The 21,216-nt window shown below is 38.5% G+C and overlaps 1 long non-coding RNA gene across 4 annotated transcripts in view; it reads left to right on the top strand.

Annotated features, from left to right (window-relative positions):
• Positions 1-302: 302 nt before the first annotated feature.
• LOC128851311 (uncharacterized) overlaps positions 303-21,216 on the top strand; it is a 183,198-nt gene continuing 162,284 nt past the window's right edge. For all 4 annotated transcript variants that reach the window (XR_008448646.1, XR_008448645.1, XR_008448648.1 and 1 more), the window contains exons 1-2: positions 303-439; positions 777-814. This is a non-coding gene — a long non-coding RNA (uncharacterized LOC128851311). The remainder of the gene's footprint in view (positions 440-776; positions 815-21,216) is intronic.

Raw genomic sequence — 21,216 nt, 5'->3', positions numbered from 1 at the left:
TTTAAAAAAAAAAAAAAAAATAAGAAAAATGATTTGATGTTTCAGTCTCTCAGGGCAGCTTCTGAATAATTACATGCAAAATGATCTATTATCTATTTATTGAAAATAGTATTGTGGAGCACAAATGTGCATTTTATTCAGAAAGGTCACTTTTTAAAACACCCATTGTAGCTGCTTTGCTAACGTCCAGGGGGGGTTTTGCCATACACACAGAGCACAGATTTTTTTGATTATGTAGATTTTTTTTTTTTCTTCTTCTTCCCTATTGCAGTTTCATATGCAAAGCATGCATCAGCCACATCCATGCTATCTCCTAAAGCAGTCATTCTGAAACCCAATCTGGGGACAGTGCAGACTAAATAAAATTTCATTTTGATTTGGCCTCCCGCTGAGAATGGGACTGCTTTGTTTCAGCCGACAGAACCAGCAAGCCAGAAAGGTATGTCCTGTTTTGCATGGCTGATGGTGTGACTTGAGGATCACAATCACGCTCTCAGGGCTCGGCAGATCTCATCCACATCCTGCACCGTCTTTCTCTTTTCCTTGCCATTTGCTTTCCTTCTGTGCCGCCTGCCGTCTACCTGCAGGGCAAAGCTATGGCAGACCCTCACACTATTGTTTACTTTGGCATATGTTTAATAGCTGCATGGCTGTTTCAGGGTAGGGTTTTTTCTTCGTGGGTTTTTTTTTTTTCTCCCTCCCTTTCCCCCCCCCTCCCTCCCCCCCGCCTTTGTTTTTTCCCTTCCCTATCCACATTCACTTTCCTTATTTTCTAGGTCTTGAATTCACAAATACTGACTTAATGGAAAATTATGTAAGTACTGCTTGCGATGCTTGGGAGATTTTACTGAGAGATTTGTAATGCAGAATTTGATTGTACATCTGAAGAAACATTTAACAGGACTTCAGGTTTCATAGCCCTTTAGAGCTATTTAGGCAGTAAAGCAGTCACCCATTATAGTTAGGAGAGGGGAAAAAAAAGAAAATAAAAAGCCACTCTTAGGAAAGGGTCTGGCTGCTTTGCCATCTTCACATGCTTTATAGTTACAGCTGCAGTGTTTGGCTAGGGGAACATCAGTAAATATTTCTCTCTCTAAATATTATTACGTATCTTAAAGCCAGTTTGCATTCCAGGAGAGGCTGTACAACACCCTCCTTTGCTGCTGCTGTTCCTGCTGCCCTGTGTTTCAGGGGAGGTGTTGGCTTTGTGGGGAATGACCACTGCTTTAGCCTCTGGAGCAGCTTTTGGACAGGGCAGCAGGATGCTTGAAAGACTCCTTACCATGTCAACTTACTCCTCGAAACAGTATTTCTCTGTCAGAGCTACACTTTCAGTAGTCTGTGAAGATTTTAGGGGGTAAAAAAAGAATTTTTTTCTTATTAAATAGAGTTAGCATAAAATATACCTCAGAAAAAGGGCAAAACTTAATTTTGATTACTTTGTATTTTAATGTGGACAGTGTTCTGTTCTCTTAGTGAGGTTGAATACAATTATGACACTGAAGAAATATTCAATACTTAATGAAAAAAATGAAAAATATGTAGCATTTTCTACAGTGCATTGACATTATATGGAAATGTATGTCTTCAAGGTGATTTACAAACACAACATTATTATTATTGAAGGCAACATGCCTTTGTGGTAGGTGATATTGGTAACAGTACATTGTTCATCAAAGTCTTTTGGAACATACATGATCAATTGTTACACTCACTTCTCAGTTTAGCAAGTTTTATATCCAGCTTTTATATGTTAGTACAATTCCATGACTTTTATTTTATAACCAGATTCACATTTCAGTTTCTGACTTTCTGAGGTGGCCAGGGGTGCAGGCCCTTGGCATAACCACGTGGATCTTCATGTGGCAAAGTTTTGTTGGCTTGAAAATTCACTTTCTTCCCATCTTCTTTAATCTAAAAAAAAAAAAAAAAAAAAAGTGTGGGTTTGGGGGCAAAGGATCATCCAACAAATGTGTGGAGAAAAACAGAAGTAAAAATAATATGTCTCAGTGCCCCCCCTGTGAAGAAAAGTAAACCAAATTCAAGTTTCAGCTGCATGCATTAACCTTGGCGAACTCCAGCGGGATTGTTTTCTGCACATGGCAGAGGGCAGGATCTAGCCCTGCATGTTTTGTTATGCAGAGATGTTTACAAAGTGAAATGCAGCTTGAGAAGACTTTACAGAAACTATCTGTAGTGGTCACATTTTCTTTGACAAATTTAAGGCTGTAAGGAAACTAAAGGTATCTATATTTTTAAGAAACAAGAACTACGGCTTTATAAAGGATACGGTGGGAAAACGATCAGTTCTGTGTGGTTTTTCCTGAGCATCTCTAATCCTCCTGCTTCACCCCTCAGGTATCATTGGGATGTTTTCCAAGTTATCAACTCTGCATTTTAATCAGAGTTAATAAAAATGACTTCCAACTTTACATTTACCATAATTTCATTTTAATAGTTAAATTCAAATTTTAAGAGAAACCAAACTCTAGGTATTGTACAACAGTGTGTCCTAGTTCCTTTATTCCAGAACTCACAGTCTTAGCGGGCTTTTTGTGGCCCAAAGTGTGTTTTATATTATGTCAACATATTTATTTTAAAAAAATAAATAATATGTAGGTACGCATTAATCACCGGGAAAGAGAAAGCATTTTTGTATACAATACTGAAGGAAATTAATAGAAGTATTGCTTCTTTATTTCCAGGGATGAAGTATTTTTAAATACTTCATTATCTTCGTTATGGTAAAAGAAAATAATCACAACTCCAGAATGTTCTTACTGTTCTGGATACTTTTTTCTATTAATTACATATATTGTACTTAACCAGGAATTATCACAAACTTTATTCTGGCATTCTTAGAAAAACAGCTCTTTTTCTAGATTGGTTTATAAGAACTGTTCCTTGTGGTCATAATCTGGATCTGTAAAAGAACTGAGTGGATTTTGGAAGTTAGTTTTGCCTTTATCACTCCCACAGAAAGAAAAGTGTAAAAATATTAGCCTGAAGTCCAGAAACAAAGACCTCATTCTAAGATAGTCTTGTAAGGCTACCCTCAGTGGACTTAGCAGTACTCCTCCTTGTTTATATTTGTGTGCTTAAGAAGGGAATCGGATCCAAAATCCCAAATCACCTACCTCTAGCACACTATAATTGGAAAAAAACCCAAGATACTTGACCATGTAATATATTGACTTGTGTGCTTATTTTTTAAGTCCGAGTACTTCATAATTCTCAATTCTCTGACTTTTCTCTCACTTTTTGTCCTTTTTCTGGATGAAGTGACATGACTGAGATGTCATATTTGTGCCCAGAATCCCATGGAAGGAAAATAGATCATCTCAAAGAGAGAATATACAGCAACTCTGAACCTAGATGAATGCACTCATGAGACAAGTGCCTAATTAGAATTTTGTATATATATATATATATGCATACTTGTATGTACGTTAGTTACATAATGCTAGTACATATAGGTATACACTATAAATGTGTATGAGTGTATACACGCATACATGTGCATACTTGTATATGTGTAGAACCCTGTCACCAGGGTCCCTGGGGCCCAGCAATGATACGTGGGCAGAAACTGTGACCATGTAGAAGATGAGAATCTGCATGATAAGTGCATTAGCTGATCTCTAGCCCATAGGAAACTCTCAGCAACTCCACAACTGATGATCTTAGGAAATTCTCCTGGAACAAATTCACAGTTGTCTGATGTTAATATCTGCCTAAAAACTTACAGAGGTCAATAGGATCCCAGACATGAAGATCTGACTGCAGGATCAGGGCCTAAGGATTTGGCAGTAGCTCCTTGGGCAAACTAGGACAGACTAATCAACAAACTTTTGGAAAAAAAATGGCAGAAATCTTCCATAACACTGGACTTGATCAGGACCTACTAGCAAAATTAATAGACAACTCATTTGACTCAATATCCTTGTGCTGATATTCTTCCATTATACATCTGATTTGACCAACATCAATAAAAACATTCTGAGAAACTGGTAGGAGATACTGTAAAATTACACATCAAAGGGCATTTGACCAGGAGAAGATAGTATAAAACTATATATCAAAAGAAAGCTGTAATATTCTGTCAGTAACTATGAGCATAGGAACCCATTGTGTTCACAGTCCAAAAGGAGTGAGGAGTAGAATTACTTTAGTTTGGGATATTTTTACCCAATCTCCTTAGAGATAAAAAAAGAAAAATCAAAGTTAGATTTTTATATAAGAGAGACAAGGTAAAGTTAATCACAGGCCTACTGTTCAAGTTCACTGGAGTAGCAGTACATTATAAAAAAACGAATGCCATCACTTAACTCTTCATTTGATAATGTTTCAGGCTCTCAGAAAGTTGCCTTTCTTGTCCACAAAAATAAAGCAGGGGCTTTCTCAGCTTTAAGAGAAAAGTATTCTCCGCTGTAAAGTGGTATTCCTTGTTTAGGAGTAGAGGCAGAATCAAAGAGTTTAGCCCAGCAGCTACTTGGAAATCTAGTTTTTCCTGAGTGGGAGAGGAGAAATAAGTTTGTGAATGGTAAAAAAAAAAAAAAAAAAATAAGTGAACAGAAAGTCATGTTATTCGTAACTAATACACACCAGGAGAAAAACTACCACTGGGATTACTTTATCAGAACAAAGCTACACAGAGGGAGACATACTTCTTAAAAGAACAGATTGGGAGACATTCAAAGAACGGAAGAACTTCAGAGTCTTGATAATCCAGGCCTTGAACAATTTTCTCAAAACAAAATGCACGTTGACCTTCCATGTATCAGGGCATATAAAGATGTTAAGATTTTATTGATTATATTAAAAAATAGACAATGGGTATTAGTCAACCATTTACCAGTCCTTTTTTATCAGAGGCTGAAGAAAGATATTCTTCTATAAAATATGGGATGGGTGGAAAGAAAATACTAGTAAATGTCTAATGAGTATTATATAGCACAGAAATGGACTACAGATTAATAAAAGCATGTTCTTCATTAACTGTTCTTTGTCCTGTAGGGGTGGAGGAGGTTAGGTTGTAGCAGCACTATGTCCTCACAATAAAAATACATTTAATCTCCTAACATCTACTGCATTTGGTTATTCATTGTATATAATTTTCTTTATTTTTGAAACCCTTTCCCTCTACCAGCTGTCTGACAAATGCAAGCATGAAACACTCTGAAAATAAACTTTTGGAATAATTTGCATTCAATGGGAAAATTCCACTAGTAGTAAAATACTATTAATTAAATTTTTCTAGTGATGAATAAATCTCAGAAGATTCATAGGACTGTTTCAGACAAATATAAAAGTATGAACATTTGTCTATAGTGTTTTGAAAAAATATCTCTACTGCCACTGTACCCAGAAACCTCCAAATAATCACAAATTTTCTGTTGTTCTTTAATGACATCTAGCTTTACTTCTGTGCCCTTCTGAAGTTCATTTACTAGGCAGAGCAACATCTCCTCATGGTTAACAGACTACATTTCAGAGGAAATTAAATAATTCTTAAATCCATATTTCTTTCAGGAGCAATCCACAAAATCTTGATGCAGAGAGCAGACACAGGAAGTACCAGGAAATATTTTCTTCCATGGTTTTGGTTTGGTTTGGTTTTTTCTCTCTCTCTACTCTGAATTAAAATTTTCCTACGTACATGTGTACTCCTTGCTGTAGTGGTAATAAAAGGACATTCCTGAACCGTATACTGGGAACAAGAGAGATAGTGCTGAGGAAGATTTACAGTATCCTCTCAGTCTGTTCTTATTTTCACGTGGGAAATCCATAACATTAAAAGGATAAGAAAAGAAGAAGGAAAAAAGAAATGGCTAAATAAGATCCACTAGTATCTCAATTCTGTTTATGATAAACAGATTTTCATTTAATGGGAATGAACACTTGGAGCTACTTTTTAGTAGGTTGGTGGGGAGAAGGGAGAAGAGGATCTAATTTTTGTGATTCTACTGTCTCTCTTATCCTTTTTTTTTTTTTTTTTTTTGAGATTCAGTTAAGATCCCAATTTGTGCTTTATGGAGGTAAGATGAAAAGACTGAAAGCTGCCTCAGTAGGATCAGCTAAAAGAGCAAAATAGATCTGGGTGTTATCAGGTTAACAATGATAACTCACCTTAAGGTCCCTAAAAATAGAAGTGAAAGAAGCACATCAGTACTGAAGAGCAAGGGGGCCAGAACAAATTTCTGAAGATCCCCATAATTAACAGGCAGAGGGTCAGATGAACACTTATTAAAATGCAACAAAGCACAATGGGGTGTCTCAAAGATGGAGTTTCAATCTTAAACATGAATTTCTTGGTTTTGTCAGCTACAGTCAGGCCTGCCAGGTTAATTGAATAAGTTCTTTACCTATTACCTTTGAGAATTTGGGGGGAACATTTATTGGGAGAGTTAAAAGGTCAGTTTAGAGACAGTTCAGGAGACAGGCCTCTTTAGAAAGTATAGGAAGAATGGCATTATGATGATATTTTAAAATGTATTTGTATCTAATAATTGAATGCTGTTAGATGAATGAATCAATTTACCCTCCAGTTTCAAAGGCAATATTAAGTCTTCATTAAGAAATAGTGTTCTCCCAGGGCAATGTTCCCGCCTTACCCTAATGCTGTTAAATACTGTATATTGTCAATCCTCTTTTTACAGCACCAATACGATACTCTTAAACTGCCTCAGTCAGGTAATTTTGATGAAGATCAATATTTGGCTTTGCAATTTACCCACACCAACTCTCACCCCATCCTGATCCAAAAGCAGTTGCTCAGGCAGCAAATGTAGATAAACTATCTTGAGGAAAGGATTTTAAAGCATTTTTGTCCATAAATATTGCTTGTTAGCACAAAGAGAAGTATGTATTCTTAACCATAGACTTCATCTAATTCCTCCTGATTTTAACACCAATCTAATTTAGCTGAAGTGTTTTGGTTTGGGGTTAAAGCATGTTCTCAGAATTGGTTGATTAATAAGTGAAAAGCAGGGATAGTTGTAGGGGCCTCTGACATATGTGGGGTATCTGGAGGGATCAGAACGAAGGCAGGGCAGAAGGACAATGAATACTTCATCAGCTTCAACAGCGGAGGGAAAGCTGTACCCCATTTCCTAATACTCAGATGTGGTTTATGCTATATGCTTAATATATTGTTTATTGAAAGTTTTTTGAATGGAATATAACCAAGAATACATTGTTACATCAGGATTTACATATATTTTCTCATATCATAATATGTTGGCAAAACAGGAGAACATTATGAGTAGCTGATCTGGCTGAAGTAATCAAGTACATTCTTTTGTGATAGTGTAAGATGGTTAGTGTAATTAAGTCCAGCAATACTTTTTTCCCCAGGTGTATTTTGAAGTGTGGTAATGTTTAGCTTCTTATAAGTGGGAGGGATTTTTTTGTTTCAATTTTTCTTTTGTAAGTAAGATTATGGCATCTTGGATTTTGTAATTCCTTCATAAATTATTTTAAGTTTTCTTTGCATATGTGCATACCCACACACACATATTTACCACTTGGAGGACAAGTTGGATAAAGCAGAAGTGTAATATCACACCTTCCCTCTCCCGAATGAAAGACTGGCCGTCAGTGGGTAGCCAAAGTGCTATGTACTCCCAGGAACAAAAAGAACAAAATGCTTTACAGGCAGCTGTCAATAATCTGGCCTCAACTTCTCATTGCTGGGTGACTCTTAGTTCTCTTGCAGCCATGGCTCAAGTAAGCAGCAGTGTTGTGGTGCACTAACAAACAGGACCTCAGTCTTCCAAAATCCTGCCCTCCCAATTTGTTATGCTGAAAGTAGTTCAGTTCAGGCCTGACCCCAAACATGTAACTACAGCCCGTGACGAACGCAATGTGCGGTTTTCTAGTGGGAAAGGCATGGACCGTAGGTGTTTAAAAATGACTGGCTTTGCTTTAGTGAAAAAGGAAGCAAATTAAGAGAATAGAAGGAAATGAGAGAAACAGTCATGAGAAGGATCCCAAGACAAAGCAGAGACATAAGTCCTTGGAACATAGAATTCATTATGTGGATAAAAAAGAAAACTGGCAAAGGGAAACTTTTTTGCTCCAGTTTCTCATATGATCAAGGAGACAGAATTTTATGCAGTCTTTCTAGCAGAGTTGCATCAAAGGTTATACTACATTCATGCCAGCCACTGCTCAAAAGCTGCAGTTTTACAGCACCACGATTTGAGGAACCACTTGAACCTGAAGTGTTAAAACTATGAACATCTGTCTGAATTTGACCTGTTCTCTGTATTGTTCCTGCCTTTACTTCTCATCCTTCTCCTTCCCTATGTGAGCCCTTCTTACCTCCCAGTTTGAGATCATTTAAGAAGGGTGTTTTAAAGAAGCAAAGTGAAGGAGGCAAGTCCTTGTTGTAGTTCTGCTAAGAGCACAGACATGGTTACAGCATGAAGTCCGTTAAATCAACAGTCATTATTTCATGTGGAAGACTGGATCTCACATCAGTTTCCAGAAGCGCGTCAGAAAGACAGATGCTCTTGACATGGAGAGGTTTATGAATTTAGTGTTGCAAGAAATGCACCTTCCAGAGTCAAGATTCTGGAAAGTCTATCAGTTTTGGGTGCAAGGCAATCTTGTTTTCCTGAGTAGGAAGGCAGGTTTCCCCCATTATTTTCACAGTCCTCTCTGACTCTCTGGTTTTATTTAACCTTCAAGTGGGACAACAAGAACAGTTCTTACACTTTTTCTTTCACTCATTCTCTTCTTATCCTCTGTGAGTCCTCACCAGTATCTCAACTCTAGATATAGTTATTCATGTGGGTTTTCACTGATCCTACCCTATTTTTTTTTTGCCTGTTTTTTTTTTTCTGCAGCGCTTAAAGCTGTCTTTCATAGTTATACTCTGTGGAAAGCCATTATGCATTTAAGAAATTCAAATCCACTGCTACCATAGGCCTGCAAAAAGGCTGATATGACCTTTTTTTGTGCTCCAAGCAGAACTCATCAACATTAATCATTTGCTCAGTATTCCCAGGCATTCGCTCTTCACTTGGAGCAATGAGCCACCATCCAGAAATCCTGGATAAACTGCCCCTCCCTGCCTGGCACAGAGGTGAAACTGACCTGCCTGTAGTTCCCTGAGGCTTTCTTTATTCCTCTCATAAAAAATGGAGTTACATTTCCCCTTTTCTAGTCAATGGGAACTTCACCAGACTGCCAGGACTTCTCAGATGTGATGGATAGTGGCTTAGTAACTTCCTCCACCCATGCCATTAGGACTTGCAGATGCCTCTTATCAGGTCCCACATACTTGTGCACCTTTAGGTTTCTTAGATGGTCTCACAACTGATCTTCTACAGCAGGCAGTTTTTCATTGTCCAAGTCCCTGTTTTTGTCCTTTGCAACTCAAGTGGTGTGGCTTAAGCCCTTGCCAGTGAAGATGGAGGCAAAAGAAGTTGTTGAGTATCTCAGCCTTCTCCGTATCCTGGGTAACTAATTCTTCTTTTTCCTTCTGGAGAGGGCCCACATTCTCACTAGTCTTACTTTTATCACCAATGTACATGTAGAAGACCAACATTTGCCATGCCATTATTGACACCTTGTGTCCTTACAGCCCCTGAAAACCACCTGCTAGTCCAGCCTCAGATAGGACACTTTTCTGTACAGAGTATAACAACAGAACCACCCTCTCTGCAGCTTCATGCTCCTTCCTGTTCTCCTGGAGAACAAGTTCACCAACATTCCAACCCTCCTACCATCTGTTCAGTCTGTGGAAAGCTACTTTCCAGCAGCTGCATGTAAGTGGAAGGAGAACAATCCTGGGAAAGCCATCCCACAGGCTTGGCTACTGCACAGAAAGAGATTCCCAGGGAGAATTCATTTCCTGGTCCTCTTCCTGTTGGTAGAACAGGATTACTTCAGCAAGAGATTATCTTCTTCCCACACTGAAATGCAGGTGAATATTTTTGGAACATCCTTTAAGCTTGCTTTTCATTAATGGCTTCTACACATTAAAAGGCTGGTCCTTGTAGCTCTCATACCAACAAACCACTTCTCACTGTTTATACAGACTAGACAGTAAAACTTAGAACCATAGCAAACAAGACTCTCTTCATCAGTTAGTCCATGTAAATGGCAGGACCTTGAGCATGCCTGAAAGATGCATGACTTGTTCTTGAAATCTCCCAGCAGTGGAGATCCTACAGTCTCCCCGGGTGAGGTAAGTGTTCTTCTCCTGTGCGTAACTTTTCTTATAATTAGAATTTTTTCTTAATGTCTAACCCAAATCCCTCTTGCTGTGATCCAAGGCTACTACTTCTTGTCCTATACACATTGGGCTTGTCATACAGATTATTCACTTTCTCTTACATATCTCTCAGTTGGTATAATTTCTCTCTGTCTTCTTTACTTTTATATAGAATAACTACAGTCCCTTCATCTTTCATTCATAGATCTTATTCTCTGATCATTTTTGTTCTTTTTTGAACTCCACTCTCCAAATTATCCACATCTGGTTTTAAGAACAGTGGTCAAATGGTAGACATAGTACATCACTGGAAGCACCACTGTTACCAAGCAGAACTCAGATGACATATTTGTTCTTTCTTCCCTAAGAAAAGAAGTTTTATCTGGTTTAATCCACAATGCATCTGCTCTTCTGGCTGTAAAGTGTTTCTATGTAATAGCAGTTAGATCTTTTAATACATTGTTTAGGCAACTAAGGAATGGCTTTTTAGCACTTCTAGCATTTTTAATGCTCTCCAAGCATTTCTTGCAGTATTTTGTCATTGTTAGTATTTGTAATGTAGTTGTAAGGCAAAGAAATATTATTGTAAGCATTTTTCCAGTGAAGAGGTTGCAGGACTGCAAAATGTGGTCTGCAAAGGCATATTTTGTCTTGTGCCTTGTGAAGAGAAAAAGTGTTGCTGGATTCTTCTGTACAGGATTCTGTAGTGTATTTGAAATCTCCTTCCACAAAACATGATTATTCAATGAGTGTGTGCATAGTGCAGGTTTCCAAGCCAAGTCTCTCTTCTTAAGGGCTCTCAAAGGTACTTAACTGTAAGCTCATATGATTAATATTTTGTTCATTTCTGCATTTTCCATTTGAGTACCTAAGTTTTCACTTTGCCAAAATATTTTATCCCTCTTGGGATAGTTGGGCAAGGCGTAAGGGAGGACGGCAGCTGGAGAAGATAGGACCAGAAAAGAACCTGAGGGAGAGGCTTCAAGTGACAGGAAGTACTGTTTCTGAGTAGAGATGAGACAGAAGCATTAATCTCTACACCCAACCCCTATCCAGAACATGGATATTTTCTAAGTTTTGTTAATTTAAGGTGTTCCTCAAATGTCAGCAAATGCCTGAAACCCACTTCAAAATGTGACTTACTTCCCCCTTGTGAATAATCCCCCTAAAAAGATGATAATCTACTGTTGCTACTAGGTTCTCAGTAGCTCAAACGGCTTCATTGTGCATGGTTCTGCCTAACCTCATTTGTGCCATGTCTGTTTTCTTTTGCCTCGTTTTTTGATCTTAGTTTAGCCCTCTTGTTTCTATGCATTATATGCATAGATATGCATCATAAAATGTGATGTGACATCAATTTTTGGAACTGCTAGGGTATTTTTGCACAAGATGCAATCTGGTTCTCCAGTGGTAAGTTCTCATGTGGCATAAATTGAAATCACAGTGGGTCATAATATATGACAACAGGTGCACCAAAATGTTTTAATGGTTTCTATTCTTTTTTTAAAAAAATCAAGTCAGAATCAAGAACAATGGCAGCTATTAAATTATTTCTGCAAATTCTTGCAGGCAGAGCAGCTGGAAAGAGGGGATCAGAGGGAGGACATATTTTGCTATTTGCAAGGGAGATGCAAATGCAGTTATGCAGTGTAAACCACATATTATATTTTTTGTCTTTCATGTGTTGTGATAAAAGTAGTTTTCTTACCAGTATAACATGTTTCATTAATACAGTGTTTAAATAATTAAATAGAGCAACTCTGGAGGCGATGGCTAAGATAAAAGTTTGTAGGCAATCCATTATTGTGATCAGACAGTACTTCTTAAAACCCATGGAGATGCAATTTAGTAATTTAACTTCTGAAGTCAGTTGTTTAATAAACTATTACATTTTAATATAGTTTTGTTCTTGTCAAAGGGAATGATTCATTTCCCCTCTGTCGATTGTTCCAGCTGAAGTTATTACTGGTTCCAGGGTTGAGGGGGTGCTGGGTTCCTGTTTGAATATCATTACCATGCTGTTCCTACTCTCTAGATGTTGCCACTGTAACATTACGCATGTGATCTTTGCTGGTTATAATTATTTTGTAGTGGTAGTAAATGCCACCATCTGAGTCTTCAATATTGATATATTTCATTAGGTTTAATTCTGTTGGCAGAAAGTAAGATACTGGTTAAAGGGGATTTATAATTAGTTGTACTAGGATTAAATTAATATTAGTACACTGTAATAATGGATATCCCAGAAAGAAACCTGGAAAAAACATTAAACAGAGGGAATATAATAGCAGACAAACTAAACATTACCTGTGCTACCATCTGGGTTTGTCATAGTTTTAAAAGATTTGTTTGCTGAAGTTTCAATATGATTTTCTTGTTCATTTTTCTTTATTTAAAAAAGCTTTTCTAAGAAATGTATTCTGAAAAAAAAACCCAAAAAGCTGTGTTTCTTTCTATTTGTCTTTCCCCTCGTATGAAGATTTTAGTTATGTAATGTTGGGGTGTAGGTTTAATATGGTCTGTTCAGCTCCTTCTTTTGCAAGTTGCTGACAGCTCATAAAAAGCTTCGTAATCAGTTAAATCATTCTCCATATATTCTTCCATTACTCATTGCAATCAAGACTGGTGGACATTTCCATGCTACTTGAGCACAGAAATGCCATGGGAGCAAAGACCAGGACAGCAGCACCCACTGTGCCTTGAGCTGGTCACTGCAACTCACCTGCTGTGGACTCTGTCTCAATACAGTGTGACAGGTCCATGAAGATTAGGAAGTGAGGTCCTTTCTGCAAGCATTTGCTTATCACTGGCCTCAGTGACACTTGGGATTATTTATGGCTGAGTCTTTTACCACAGCACTTACGGTTCTGAGATAAAAAACATGCAACAGAGTCCCCACTGCCTCTCCAGCTGCAGAGATGGAAATTGGCATTATTTGAAATTCAAGGAGTTTTTACTGTACACAGGAATAATCCAAATGTGGAACGGGATTTGTTAGTAACTGTAAATCCCCTTTCCCTTAAGAAAACCAGAGTAAATGCAGGAAATAAGCTCCCACTTATATACTATAGACACAATGCTTCATTGTCACTTATTTTAAAGTCACAAGTGAAAAGTGAAAGGAAAGTAGGAGCAAATATCAAGGTGTTAGTTACATTGATCCTTCCACATCGCAGTCAACAGGAAATTTTGTAGATTACTTGCAACCAATCAGAGAGGGCTTAATATACATAATAGTCGATGGTTTATTTTCTAAAGCATGTGTTATTCACCCAAATGAAGGAGAGGGGAAATGTCTTCACCTGTTCTTTCACTATTACTTCTGCATATTTCATATTTATTTACTCTTTACATTACAGTATTTTGAGAAACTTTTAATTATTTCTTTCTACACACAAAAAAAGAAGCTATATTAAAACAATTCCACTTATGTATTTCCAGCATGTTTGAACTTTATTGTTACTCGGTAACAATGTGAGGCATGTAAGATTTAATAAAAAAAGAAAGATGCAAAAAAAATTTCTTTATACTTGCTCTAGAATTTTTGCTCAGTCCAACTTAACTCCATCATCATCGTTTCCCCTCACAGAAGAGCATTCCCAGAAACATTATTATTCTGCCATAGTTGTATGCAAATCCTCAGGAAAATACCAACTTTCCTTCATTGCATTTATTTCTTCTCTTGAAATTGTATGTAGGAAAAGCAGTGCCATATCCCATGGCTAAAGCCAGTCTTGCCATGTCTGTATCCCAACATAGTACCCATTGCAGACTTATCATATGTTGTCAAACCCACACAGCAGTTCAGCATTCCTCAAATGTGGTCCTCAGTTCTACCCATTCCACTCTCCTTTCACTTGTGTTCAAATTGCAATTTTCATAGACACTTTCTGAGTTTCAGTCTTGAAGGAGACAGTAGTCAGAATGCACGTGCTGTACAATTTGGGCTTCAGACAAAGTGGCATTTTTTCTGTAAAAATCTGCAGTAGTTACTGATCACCACCCACCCCACATTATTTTCTCTCTCTCATTCATGGTCACTATCACTCAAACTATTTGACTCAGATAGACATTTCCTTCCAGCCCCTATATTGCATGCACTGTAATCATCCTGAGTAAATCACACTGAGCGTTTGTGTCCTAGGAACATTTGTCTATACCATTGTTGTCTTGTTTGGCATACTTTTATTTGTCTTCTTGTTCCTGTGACTCTGCAGAGAAAACTTGCATACAACCTGTTGCATATTGAAAAGAGAACAAATCTAAAGTGACTTAAATGTTCTCTATTAGAATTTCTTTGCTTATCACGCTCTACAAGCTCTACAGATGGAGATAGGAGAAAGTAGGTGTAGAGAAATCTACATTCAAAATGCTAGTCTAAATGTAAATATCTACCAAACCAGATCTCCCTTTTTCCAAATTCACTTTGGACATATACACATAAATCTTTGCAAACCACTACACCTTGTATGTGTAATGCTGGAGGTATTGGGTCTGTATGCAATAACAAAATCTTCCTTGTTTTTCACAAAGAGGAGACATAAGAAACAATGGTGTTCTTGATACTTATGCATTGCTTTTAACATTATGGTAGCCTAGACACTGGCATAATGGAGGCATCAGATGAAATAATAATACTCAAATGATGTTTGCAAAGTTGAGCTCGTAAATGTCAAAGGTGATTTGAAGTGGACAAGAGTGAGTCTTAACAAATCAACTAGGGGCTGCCGGCAATTGTTTCTGTTCTTGCTTCTTATTGAAACTAATATTGGACAAATTGAAAGAGTGATTGCCTTAGAGCCTTCGCAATGTCTTCACCAATCTGTTGCCCATTTCCATAAAAAATGGGAGTGAAAATGGCAGCTGACTTCTTTTGACCTCTCTCAATTTCACTGTGGCTCCTGTCAGAGGCTTGAAAAAGCAGTTTTTCAGGCAGACCATTATCTGCCATTGTAAGTTAGTTCACAGAGAAATTGAAAAATATCTGTCAAATAATCTATTTAAGCTTGGTCTTTCTGCATGTGTTATGATCTGAATGGTAGCAAACCAGCAAAAAAATAAAAGCCTAACTTGAAAATGGATGAAGAAGTGACGTTAGTTCCTTTACCAGATATTTTTTTTTTTTTTATGCCAAATTCTTCTGCTGTCCCTCTGTTGTCATGATTTGACTGTCAATGTTATGGTAAGACAAGAAGCTACCAGAAGTGCCTGAATCCTAGTCCTTATCTTCCTGACTTACTGGTTTCTACCCTTATAGAATCACAGACCAAGAGCTGGTTTTCTCCACTTCTCTTGCTGACTCGTCTCTTTTCATAGAATCACCAGGTTGGAAAAGGCCTCTTAGATCATTGTGTCCAACCATTCCTATCTGCCACTAAACCATGTCCCTGAGCACCTCATCTAGCTGCCTTTTAAATACCTTCAGGGATAGTGACTCAACCACCTCCCTGGGCAGCCTCTGCCAGTGCCTCATGACCCTTTCCATGAATTTTTTTTTTTCTGATATCCAGTCTGAACTATCCTGGTGCAGCTTGAGGCCATTCCCCCCTTGTCCTGTCCCCTGTCACTTGGGAGAAGAGGCCAGCACCCTCCGCTCTACAATCTCCTTTCAGGTAGCTGTAGAGAGTAATAAGGTCTCCCTTCAGCCTCCTCTTCTCCAGGCTAAACAACCCCAGTGCCCTCAGCTGCTCCTCATAAGACTTGTTCTCTGGCCCCTTCACACCAGCTTCGTTGCTCTTCTCTGGACACGCTCCAGAGCCTCAACATCCTTCTTGTAGTGAGGGGCCCAGTACTGAACACAGTATTTGAGGTGTGGCATCACCAGTGCGGAGTGCAGGGGCAGAATAGCCTCCCTGGACCTGCTAACCACGCTGTTTCTGATACAAGCCAAGGTGCCATTGGCCTTCTTGGCCACCTGGGCACACTGCTGGCTTGTGTTCAGTCGGCTGTCAATCAACATCCCCAGGTTCTTCTCCTACAGGCAGTTTTCTAGCCACTCCTTCTGTAGTGCTGCATAGGTTTGTTGTGTCCCAGGTGCAGGACCTGGCATTTGGCCTTGTTAAACCTCATGCTGTTGGTCTCAGCCCAGTGGTCCAGCCTGTTTAGAGCCCTTTGCAGAGCCTCCCTACCTTCAGGCAGATCAACACTTTCACCCAGCTTAGTGTCATCTGCAAACTTGCTAAGGGTGCACTCAATGCCTTCATCCAGGTCATTGATGAAGACATTGAACAGGACTGGACCCAACACCAAGCCCTGGGGAACCCCACTTGTAACTGGCCTCCCGCTGGAGTTAACTCCAATTACCACCACTCTCTGGGCCTGGCCATACAACCAGTTTTCCACCCAGGAGAGTGTGCACCTTTCCAGGCCAGAGGCAGACAGTTTCCTAAGCAGAATGCTGTGAGAAATTCTAGAAATCTAGAATTTTCCATCTGGTACCCTCCCTTAGATTCACCAAAGTGTCACCATTTTGATTGCATAAACTAGCTGCAGAAACACCTCCATCTTCTACGATTTACTTTCATAAGCTTTTTCTTCTTAGAAATTTACAATCCCACTAAAGCTTCTCTTCTCTGCAAGGGCCAAGACCTTGTCTTCCATGAGTATCAGAGGTGGCTGGACTCTTAGTTTCCCTCAACTTCCTTTATAACCAACGACAGATCTTCATTTCCCTTGAAAGCAGATCAAGCTACCTAGTACAGATTTACTCTCAGAAGTTGTATTTCTCTTCTAGAGGGAATTTTGCAGATCTAGTCTCCTCACCTTCATTTGTCTTTCAAGTACTTAAAATTAGAGAACCGGAGGTTCGGTGACTTGGATAACCCTTAAAATGAGTGCCTCAGGACCCTAGTCTGTCTTGCAAACCACTCAGTCTAACAGTGCTGAGATCACTGAGCAAACACCTGACGGCATCAAGTGAACAGCTTAGACTCTATTTCCACCTCATCTGGCTTCCATCAAGCTGATTCTTTCTGCCTTAACACTATGTTGCTAGAAGGTGTCAAGACCACTGTGATTTCCCCGCCTACATCTTCCAGTGTATAATCCCTTTATTCTTTCCCAAATTAACTGTGCATTTCAGAGGTTCTCTCACAACTGCATCTAGCTATTACTTTGGTTGGATTTCTAGTCCTAGCTTTCCTTCACTGCTTGTCGATCACCAGACTATTCTTGCCTTGGGGAAATAGGTATCTTTCACCCTCCTTTTTCACAAAAGCTAGGCACTTCGTAGAGATAATCATGATTTCTTCTGGGAAAGGAATTAAATCTTTTTTTTTTTACTAACCTTGGCAGGCACAAAGGACTCTTCTTGACTTAGTTTCATAGCTAGAAGTGTCCAGGTGCCATTTCATTTGCTTCTTAAAGTATTTTTGTTGTTGTTGTTGTTGTGAGACTTAAAAAAGACATACTATTTGTCTTTGGAATATCTTAACTAAAGCATTTGGCTGAAATTTCAAGGTTAGTCTGCTGTTACTGAAAATAAGATTTATTTTGTGAATTCTGTGTTACTTAACATAACGTGATTGCTGGGTGAGAAGCGGATTCTTTGAAAAAAAATAGATGCACATTTTTTCAGCAACAAGGAAAAAAAAGTTGTTTCCTTTTGTATGAATGGAAACAAACAATTTAGGCTTCAGAGACTTCTCACTTTTCACCTTCTTCCACTGTGAAGAACCACTGTGTTTAGTTAAGGACAGAATTACTGGGTATACTCAAACAAAGACTATCAGTCTCATTTGGTTTCTATCAGCAGTCATAAGATAGCACTATGGAAGGAACTGTGTGAACAGTAAAGACACTGACGTAGCAAAACCAGAAAGAGTTACAATCGCCGTTCCGAGACCCACTGGAGATAAGTTGTTGACTGTCCGTGTAATAAAGTTATAATGCCACAGCAGCCGCTCAAGCTTTCTGCAGAGCTATCCTATTTTCCAATGGAGTTAACACATAGTTGCCATGTTACTGCAAAATACTCTCCTATAACTGGCAACTCATCAGGTGATGTGCTGCAGCTGGATTGGACCATTCCTTTGATTCCCGATTTCAGAAAAGTTATTTTCATGCAGGTGCAAAGTTTAAAGGTTGCAGGGGTTGCTAGGCTCACAATTTGTCCTATTTTTTTTGGCAGATTTTCACTACTGTGTGACTTTTCTCCAATTGATTCTTTTCAGTTTATTTCTTTTATTTTTATTTTGGTTTGCTGAGCTTTAGGACTGCAGGGCTACCCAACTAATAAGGGCTAGTGTAACCAGATTGTGTGGGTTCCAGCTAATCGTGTTCTCCTTTGCAATGCTTCAATGTTGTGAATCTACAGAGCCTGCAAGCTGAATAACATCATTTCGCTCACAGACGCACACCTACTCCCATAAGATTGCTATATTAACCTCCTACTTTTCTGTTTGTCCTTGGTAAAACTCTGATTCTTTTTTTCCTCTACACTCCCTACACTGATGCTGAGAATGACCCAGTTCTGATCAGAGGTTCTCAGTAGTTAGAATCTAGCTTTGGCACTAGAGTCTCATAAAGAGATGTCTGAAACTAAACTTGACCGTGTTTTTTATTACTATAATTACTACTTCACTGCATGATGTAATGCATACAAGTTTCATACTCTTTTACTGCAGAAGACTGAACAAAACAAAATATATTTTTTCCTGAATTTGTAAGTCCTTCATTTTGTGCAGAATTTAAGTATCAGACTACCAGTGATATGCAGATCACCTATAACGACCTCCCTTGATGTTTAATGTAAGAATCAGGATACAGCCTGGTCCATTGACTTTCACTGGGGCCAAGTTTTTGATCTTGGTGTCTGGTTTTCCCTCAAGAGATTTTTCTGCATTGACAGAGGAAGACACAAGATTTTTGTATACATGTGTAACAGAGTAGATGAAACAGGACTCTGTTAGCTACTGCAGGCAGCTGGGCTGACCAATTTGCTCACACTCCAGGACAGTTGCATTCTGTGTCTTTGCAGACAGTTGCATTCTGTGTCTTTGCAGGTGTTGGGGAGTTAAAAATAACGTGGTTCACCTCTTGGACAGACATGGCATCAGATTTCAAAATCCTCGGTCTTAGCACAAAAACCAGAATAAAAGGGCATTGTGGCAAACAGCAGCATGGGAGGTAGGGCTCAGAATGGTTGGAAAGTGAGCTATGTCTGCAAAAGTATTAAGCATGACATACTGTCCTCTTCCACCATTTGCCATGCTGTGGTCCACCAGGTTTGCAGTCCCCAGGATCATAAATGAATACACATAGAGAGTTTTCCTCAATCCCAGTGTGTTTTTTCCTATAAAAGTACCATTTTTGTACTGTTCCTCTGTTGATCCAAGGACAGTGGTTGGTTCTGAGTGGTAACAAATAGTGACAGTGCTCTGGCCAAGACACAACTCATCGAGAAGCTTGTGAAAGGGTGAGCAGGCATTATTCTGCCCACCCCAGGTATGGGCACCAAAAATGCAGACCGCTCAGGGGTGCAACAAAGGCCTTCCCTCCTGTCTGATTGCTGGAGTCATGGTTTGCCTCAGACACAGCTTGGATTACTTTATTCTGCAGTACTTTGTGGGCGACAGGCTCTTTTCCAAAATGCCTCTCTCACACAGACATCTCGCCTTTCCAGGCATGCCACCCTTCTTTTTCTATTTTCAAAACATTCTTTTCCGGGGGTTCAGTGGCAGTGCAGCAATCCCCTGAATGTGACCTTTATGTAAGTCTGGAAAAGAGTAAAAATTACTCATTTTTACTCTGCTCTTTACAGTGCCTTTGTGATTTATAAAGAAACAACAGCCACTGAGCTTTCTCACTTTTATCTTTGTTTCATTTTTAACTTCAGTAGTATCAAATCTTGATACCCTTCCCCCTTTTACATTAAAACTTTCTTTGGAACTTTGCAACTGCAGTATTCAGAGCTCTTTCTCAAAAGGCTGACTGAGCCTTTTTTCATGTATTTGTCAGGAATTTAAGTCCTGTAAGTACTTATAGGAAGGGGAAAAAAAACACTTTTAAAGAGTATGATTTAAGTGTCCCACCCTCTTGTCATTAAAAAGCTTCCAATTTTTATTCCTTTTGATGTCATAAACCTACCAGTTCTCCAGAATCCTGAGGACTTATTTAGGAAAAACATGGAAATAAATACTTGAAAAACAAATGGGTTTGAAGGACAATGGGTTTGATGATTTATTTATATGTTTAAAAAAAGAATCAGTAAATAAGTACTTCATATATATACATATATATACAAAATTTCACTCAAGTTCCTTTATACTCTGATGTTTGCAAACAGAAATGAAGAGGCAGTTTTAGTATTCTGGTTAGTAACACAGACTGATAATCAAAATTCCAGGACTTTTTTTTCTACACCGTATTCTGTTGTGGGGATTTTTTTCTGTACTTACACATGTATATCTGGCATAATATCAAACGCCGTGTAAAATTCCACAGATATGAATTGCATTTTCAACTTGCCAGTTGTGTCAACTTTATATATGACTGTTTCCCCCTTGCAAAGTCTTACTTTTTAAATATGGATATAAAATAGCAATTAAAGTACTGTGTCAATCAGTGTCCACTATTTCAACCTGCTACTTTCACTTAGAGCAGCTTATATGTTACACTCTATTCATGCTCTGGAACTATCATGCCCTAGAATGAATACAAACTAGGGATAAAAAGCTTTTTGTTTCAAGGCTCCACAAATGTGGAATCAGTTACCAGTTGATTTAAGAACAATTGGGAGCTTTTCGTGTTTTAAGATGGAACTGAAACAATACCTCATAATGACTAGAAGTCATTGTAATTGTTTTAATTGATGTTATTCTGGTGTTATCTTGTTTTATTGTTTATTTATATGCATTTGTTTATCACAGGTCATGCTTGAAAACAGGCTTTCATCTCAATTTACATAGTCAGCTAACAAATATATGTGTGTATGTGCATCAGCTACAGTTGTTTATATCTGACAGCAAAACCATATGTATTCTACATGTATT

The sequence above is a fragment of the Cuculus canorus genome, chromosome 1 (genome assembly GCF_017976375.1).
Source record: "Cuculus canorus isolate bCucCan1 chromosome 1, bCucCan1.pri, whole genome shotgun sequence".
Lineage (NCBI taxonomy): Eukaryota > Metazoa > Chordata > Aves > Cuculiformes > Cuculidae > Cuculus > Cuculus canorus.
This window is presented reverse-complemented; position numbering and strand designations above follow the sequence as displayed.